This window comes from Toxorhynchites rutilus, chromosome 3, assembly GCF_029784135.1.
Source record: "Toxorhynchites rutilus septentrionalis strain SRP chromosome 3, ASM2978413v1, whole genome shotgun sequence".
NCBI lineage: Eukaryota > Metazoa > Arthropoda > Insecta > Diptera > Culicidae > Toxorhynchites > Toxorhynchites rutilus.
In genome coordinates, this window is record NC_073746.1 from 289,438,859 (window position 1) to 289,446,155 (window position 7,297).

Here is a 7,297-nt window from a genome sequence, read left to right on the forward strand (position 1 = left end):
AAAGATTGGGATTCCTCTTGACGGCCTTGATGACTTTCCCACGCAGTTTCCGGTCGACAATTCCACTCCGACGCTTCGAATGCGGCTTCCGAGCCGTCGTCAATGTTTCCTTGTACTGCTTGATAACACGCCATACGGTATTTCTGGGCATTTTAAGCTGTTTAGCTAGCTTAGAAAACTGGTTCATAAAATTGATTGTATTTACTGTTGACTTAGTTAGCAAAAAAAAATGTTAGTGAAAATCTTTGAAAACACAGAGAGAAATCTTTTTTTTAAATTTATTTCCGATATTTTGGGCCACTACATCTACATACATTTAGATAAAAATGTTTTCGTACAAAATATTGCAGGTTTGGGAAAAAGTTATCCATTATTTTTGGGTAAAATTCAAAGCTATTTTTAATATGCTTCGGATTGTCCCATTTGGGTCAAATATGCACAATTTGTTGGAAAATTTGCCATTGCCATTCTAAAGGTATCTTCATAATGGTTCTATCATAGAGGTCTTGGTCCTTATTGGCAAAAACTCTAGCAATAGATTTTTTACAATCTTCTCTAGATCACAATTTTCATCACACTGGAGATTGGCAATGCGAGGAAAAGGTGAAAATAGCATTAAAACATCCCAATGAAGCTCTTGGAGTCGTGTGACCTTGCGTTGTCCTGATGGAACAAAACACCTTCTCTGTTGGCTGATCCTGGACGTTTCTGATCAATCGCTAGTTTCAAACGGGTCATTTAAGAAAAAAAAATTAAAATTTTTAAAGATAAATTAAATTGCACGTATTTTACTGTTGCAGTATCGGCACCATAAGCACCACAATTTCAGCGTCCTGGATGGCATTTTCGCATTGATAGAACAAAAAGTGTAAAATATACCGATTTTTCTCTTTGTTGACCTCCATTGTTAACACCCTGTAACTCACAACAGAACAAACAAAAAACAGCGAAGGTTTTTTTAGTGTGAAATGTCACTTTTAAAACGAGCCTAAACATGAAATTGTATGATCGATATTACGCAAGATATTGAAAAATTGTAAATTGTAAAGCCAATTACCGAGAAAATAATGGATAACTTTTTCCCCAACCTAACATAAAACATTAACTGCAAAACTATGTAGATCCCAAATCTAAAAATTTGGATTTCGCACTTTGTTCCTCCTTTTTGTCGAGTATATACAACCCAATAGATTGCAGGGATGTTTGCATCAATCGACGGGAGCTGTTTTTACGCACCTAGTATAGTAAAGGAAATTTCTTTCTGAAACAAATTATTGAAATTGAAAAATACCAAACATAGTTCACTGTGCAAGAGGGGTACGGGGCAAGAGTATGAAAAGATGTCATTGGTGATTTATATTTTAGTCTCGCTCCAGCTAACGAGCAGTCAACAGCAGTTCTATGCTATATATAGCTATGAGTTGATTTAAAAATTTTCAGGTTGGTTTTCCAAAGACTGCGAAAGAGCTGATTTTGACTTTTTTTTAATGATATAGCAAATATTTCCTTCGTCGAAGCAAGTAGAGTAGTGCGGGGTAAAGGTGCGCACCTAACTGTTGTCGTCCAATAACTCTTGAAATAAAAATAAATAACATTCAGTTTACTGACCAAATTGTAACTATATATATTACCTTCGAAACGTAGTACAGTAATTTCTCGAGTTTTGTTTGTAGTTGGACAGAAACCTATTTCAGTACAAAATTACAAATGCGTACTTTTGCCCCATAGTGGGGGCAAAGGTGCGCACCGTACGGGGCAAAAGTGCGCACTTATTGAATTGTACTTCTGAGGTAACTTGTAACAAAAATAAATGCTTTATCAATACCAGCGGGAGAAGCATCATTAGTATAATGTGTAGGCACTACGCAGTGGGGAGGACGGTGGTGTTGTATGGTGTTTTTTGGGTGGAGATGGGTGGATGTTACGGTCGAGCATACCACGTGGAAATTTTTGGGAGGTTGGAGACCAACAATATAGGATACCTGAAAAAATCGAACAATTGAAACAGAATTCTTTTTATTAATAAACTAGCTGACCCGTCGAACTTCGTCCCACCCACAATTGATATATTGATATAAATCATTTCGAACCCTCAAGTTCCCACAGAAATTATTTTTATGTACGTAATCTATACTCGCGGTATATAATTTATTTTTTGACATATAAACCTGATGTAGACTAAGACTCATCAATCCTTATACTGACTGTTACATAGTTACTTTCACTTGATTTATTTGGAACTAATGTTTGGAAAAAAACAATATTTATTTGAAGTTGTGAAAACATAAACATAAACGAAACGTAACCGTTATTGAATTGAATGCATAGTGAAAATATATTTTTTTCTTTTTTTTCGGTTTTGATGATTCCGACGCTTTACCTTGGAGCGCTGTTACTTCGTTGCGCTGTTTTGGGGTCGAAGAGACAGACGATGGTTGCTCATGACGCTAGAATCCCAATCCTTTCCTACCAGTTTTGCGGAGGTTGTGGCTTCCACAAAATCAAACGACAGGTGCCTCAAATACCATAGGAAGCTTTGTCCAGTACTCTGCAATGATTCGCCAGATCTTGCCAGACTGCTCGCTCGTAAATACTGGTATGAACCGCCCTAGATGCTCGCTGGCACATCCCAGCAGAAGTAGAAATGTCAATAAAAGAAGATTCAAATCATAAATCACTTACTGATATGAGCCTTTTCCACAGAGCTGATTCAGAAATACCGAGGTCTGCCGCAATCCGACGCTTCGAGACTCCCTCCCGAAACCTCTGCCGGCCCGACAGCATTTCTGGTGTGCATTTTTTTAAATCAGTTTTCTTCTTGTGGATCCCGTTAAAAATTTGGTTGAGAATATTATAAAATTTTCTTGAGAGCAAAATGCTAGTGCGAACTTTTGCCCCACAAGCAATCTTTGAACTAATCGAATTTTTAAGAAAAGCTGTTAAATTTTTTCACAAAACGAATACGCACTATCATATACTATAGAATGAAGGTTTCCATGACGATGTAGTAGAGAACTTCTCAGTTATTTTGATAAGTAAATCGTCATCCCCAACATTTAAAAAAAATAGATCAAAACGTCGCAAAACTCTTTTTACCTCATAACTTTTTGCCACTTTCATGAAATGTATCATGTATATTTGTGTGAGCTGCAGGTGTAATAATGTATCAAACAAATGCACTGTCGTCGAATTTTTATGCTCGTTTGCTTCAAAAGGCCAATGCGTACTTTTGCTCCATGCGTACCTTTGCCCCGCACTACTCTAATGGTCACGATTGTCACAAGTGATCCGAATTTAAACAAACATCACTCTCTTAAAAAATATGTCTACAGTTTGTTGCACATTATCAACGAAAAAGCTACAGACAGCCTGTAATGAAATAGACATCTTTTGATGAACTAATAATCCTCTACTCTCGGATTTTGAAGTCCTGATTAAATGGATCAATACAAAAATGGTACAGAAAATAACCCATTTCAGGTGCCCAGAGCCCAGACGAAGCGAAATTAGCCCACTGCCCAGCGTTAAGGAATTCAACTGAATGACAGTAGCAACCCGAACCTAGAAGAGCTTTTCCGCTCATGTAATCTTGCAAAGCTAATACAAAAAGCGGATTAAAAATGTATACCAAATTTATGTCATTCTCCAAGTCTGTTGTTGCGTTCACTTTTCCGACGCCAATGTCGTCGCTGTCGTCTTCGGCTGCGATGAACCGACTATTGCCACGTAGAAGCTCTCTATTTGGAGGAGCATGATACGGTGATAGTGGTTGTATAATGGTCTAAAGTGTGAAATACAAAAACTACTTCAGCGCGAACGCGGGAAAATTATTACCTACTTAAAATAATTTGTCTCGACGTGGTTGAATATATGAGCGATTAACATGTCACGCTACTTAGTGAATATTTGAGAACTTTACTTCGCCTGCGTTCCAACAGAGCTTCGCTAGAGACGTTAGTAAGTGAGCAATAGTCGTTCGATGCAAATGAGGTAATTTAAAACAAAGTTATCGAAGTTTTCGAAATGTTTCTTTTAATATGTATTGCATTGTTCACTCATAACAAACTCATAACAGCATTCTTTAGAGAAATAAACTATCAATTCCAAGTACATTATTGATAAGCAACAATCCCAATACGCGCTTATAAGAGGTTGCTCTGTAGCAAGGCAGAAAATCAACTGATTAGTTTTATTCCCGAACTCGTACGGTGAACATTTACGTTATACCGCAAAATGAAACCAATCTGCTGATCAGTGGAATCGCCCTAGCGGACAAGTTCTAGCCGAAGAACTTGGTCCTGCTAGAGGACAGCCACTGTGTAACGAGTGTGATTACCCACGGTGCATGCCCGGTTGGCTTCAGCCACGACCTAGCGTCGACCAAGTGCAAAACTTCCTCCCGCGTAATTACCACATCGGTTCATCAAAGTTCGCTAATTAATCGCCCTACGTTATAACAACGAGCAACGTGCCGAATAAAGTGAACATTAATTTTTGAACGTTAAAAGTTGTATCCTCATTCCGGAAACGATTGCTGTTCCGAAAATTCCTACATTGGAACCCATTCCGGGGCTGTTTGCCTGTTACCTCCATCCGTGATATTGCAGGGCAAAATGTGCAATTTCGATGCGGGTGAATTAACCAATTTTTACGATATCGGCATGCATTACGTTGCCATCGTTTTCCTTAACGAGGTGTGCTTTCCGATACACAGCAGTTAACCATAAACAAATCGTAACAGTGGCAGTTAACACCCATATTGGGTTTTACCCAGTGGATATTGTTTGAATTTTGATGATATTCGGAATCGAGTTCTACTGGACTGGTAGGCTTTCAACCAACGAATTGTATTCGATATTATTCACTCTTCATTCTTCATGACAGACCATGTGGATGCTTAGAAGCACGATTCACAATTCATTTTCCAATAATGAATAGATTTTATTCAATCTATATCCAATCAATCCAATCTATATGTTTAAGCCCCCTTTTGTACAACTTCTATGTAAACGACATCGACAATTGTCTTACACAAAATTGCAGCCTAAGACAACTTGCAGATGATGGAGTGGTGTCTGTCGTAGGATCAAACGAATCCGACCTGCAAGGTCCCTTACAAGATACTTTGAACAATTTTTCAACCTGGGCCATTGGGCTAGGGATCGAATTCTCCACGGAGAAAACAGAGATGGTGGTTTTTTCTAGGAAGCATAGACCAGCAAAACCAAAGCTTCAACTTTTGGGTAAACCGATCACTCATGCTATGTCATTCAAGTATCTTGGGGTCTGGTTCGACTCTAAATGTACTTGGGGGGCCCATATTAGGTATCTGAGTAAAAAATGCCAACAAAGAATAAACTTTCTCCGTACAATTACCGGCACCTGGTGGGGAGCCCATCCCGAAGATCTTATACTGTTGTATCGAACAACTATTCTCTCAGTGATGGAGTATGGCAGTTTCTGTTTTCAATCAGCTGCCAAAACACATCTCATTAAACTCGAGCGAATTCAGTATCTTTGTCTCCGTATTGCGTTGGGATGTATGCCCTCAACGCATACCATGAGTCTCGAGGTTTTGGCAGGCGTACTCCCACTAAAAGATCGCTTCAATTTATTATCTCTTCGGTTCCTCATCCGGTGTAAGGTTATGAACCCATTGGTGATCGGAAATTTTGAGCAGCTTACCGAGCTAAATTTTCATTCAGGATTCATGAGCTCATATCATGAATTCATCTCCATGCAGGTTGATCCTTCTTCGTATACTCCCAACCGTGTTTGTTTTCCTGACTACATCAATTCCTCTGTACATTTTGATCTGTTCATGAAGGAGAAAATCCATGGAATTCCAGATTATCATCGATCGGGGATCGTTCCTACGATCTTCAATGCAAAGTATGGGCGTGTCAATTGTGATAATATGTACTTTACTGATGGGTCCTCTATGAATGAGTCCACAGGATTTGGAGTGTTCAACGAAATTTTTAGCACCTCACACAGTCTTCAGAATCCTTGCTCTGTGTATATTGCTGAATTGGCAGCAATACATTGGGCGCTGGACAGCGTCGCCTCACGACCTGTTGAACACTATTACGTTGTAACGGATAGTCTTAGCTCTGTCGAAGCTATCCGTTCAGTGAGGCCGGAAAAGCACTCGCCGTACTTCCTTGAGAGAATACGAGAAAATTTGAGTGCTTTAACCAGACGCTGTTATGTCATTACCTTTGTCTGGGTCCCTTCACATTGCTCAATTCCGGGTAACGAGAGGGCTGACTCATTGGCAAAGGTAGGTGCAATTGAGGGCGATATTTATCAGCGTCAAATCGCTTTCAATGAATTTTATTCTTTAGTCCGTAAAAATACCATCGCTAACTGGCAACGTAAATGGAACGAAGATGAATTGGGCTGGTGGTTTCACTCGATTATCCCTAAGGTTAGCCTCAAACCATGGTTCAAAAGTCTGGACTTGAGTCGGGACTTTATTCGCACCTTCTCCCGACTCATGTCCAATCACTGTTCGTTAGACGCGCTACTCTTTCGTTTTAATCTTGCCGATGGCAATATCTTTGCTTGTGGCCAAGGTTACCACGACATCGAACACGTTGTTTGGTCGTGCGAGGAGTATCTTGTCGCCAGATCGAATTTAGAAAACTCTCTTCGGGCTAGAGGAAGGCAGCCCAATGTGCCGGTGAGAGATGTGTTGGCTCGGTTAGACCTTGATTACATGTCCCAAATATATGTCTTCCTAAAAGCTATCGATCTTCGTGTGTGATTGTCCTTATATCCTTATATTCTCCTTTTCCTTTTCCTTCGCGAGAAATCAAATCCCTTCTTACTAACAATAGAATAAGGTGAAATGTAAATACATGTTAGATATAAGATAGGCTTAAGAATTGAGTATGATGAATGTGAGTGCGAATGTGAGTGTGAACATTGTCAACATATCCTTATATCCCATCCTTTTCCTGAAACAAAATGTCACCCTTCTAAACTCGAGCAAGCCGCGAGTAATCGGTTCTCTACTTCATTAACATTAGCATTAATAAAAAATGTTTATATATACTTGTAACTATACAGATAGGAGTTTGGCTCCTTTAAACTTATGTAACTGAGCCTGTAAAAATAAACGATTTAATAAAAAAAAAAAAATAATCCAATCTATCAATCGTTTTGAAGGGGAAATCCGTACTTGAAAAAAAATGCAATCCCACTCGTGAACTAGGACCTAGATAACCTCTAAATACTAAATGTTCCTCCAAATTGATGCAAATTAAGTTACTATAAACATACGGAGGTCACA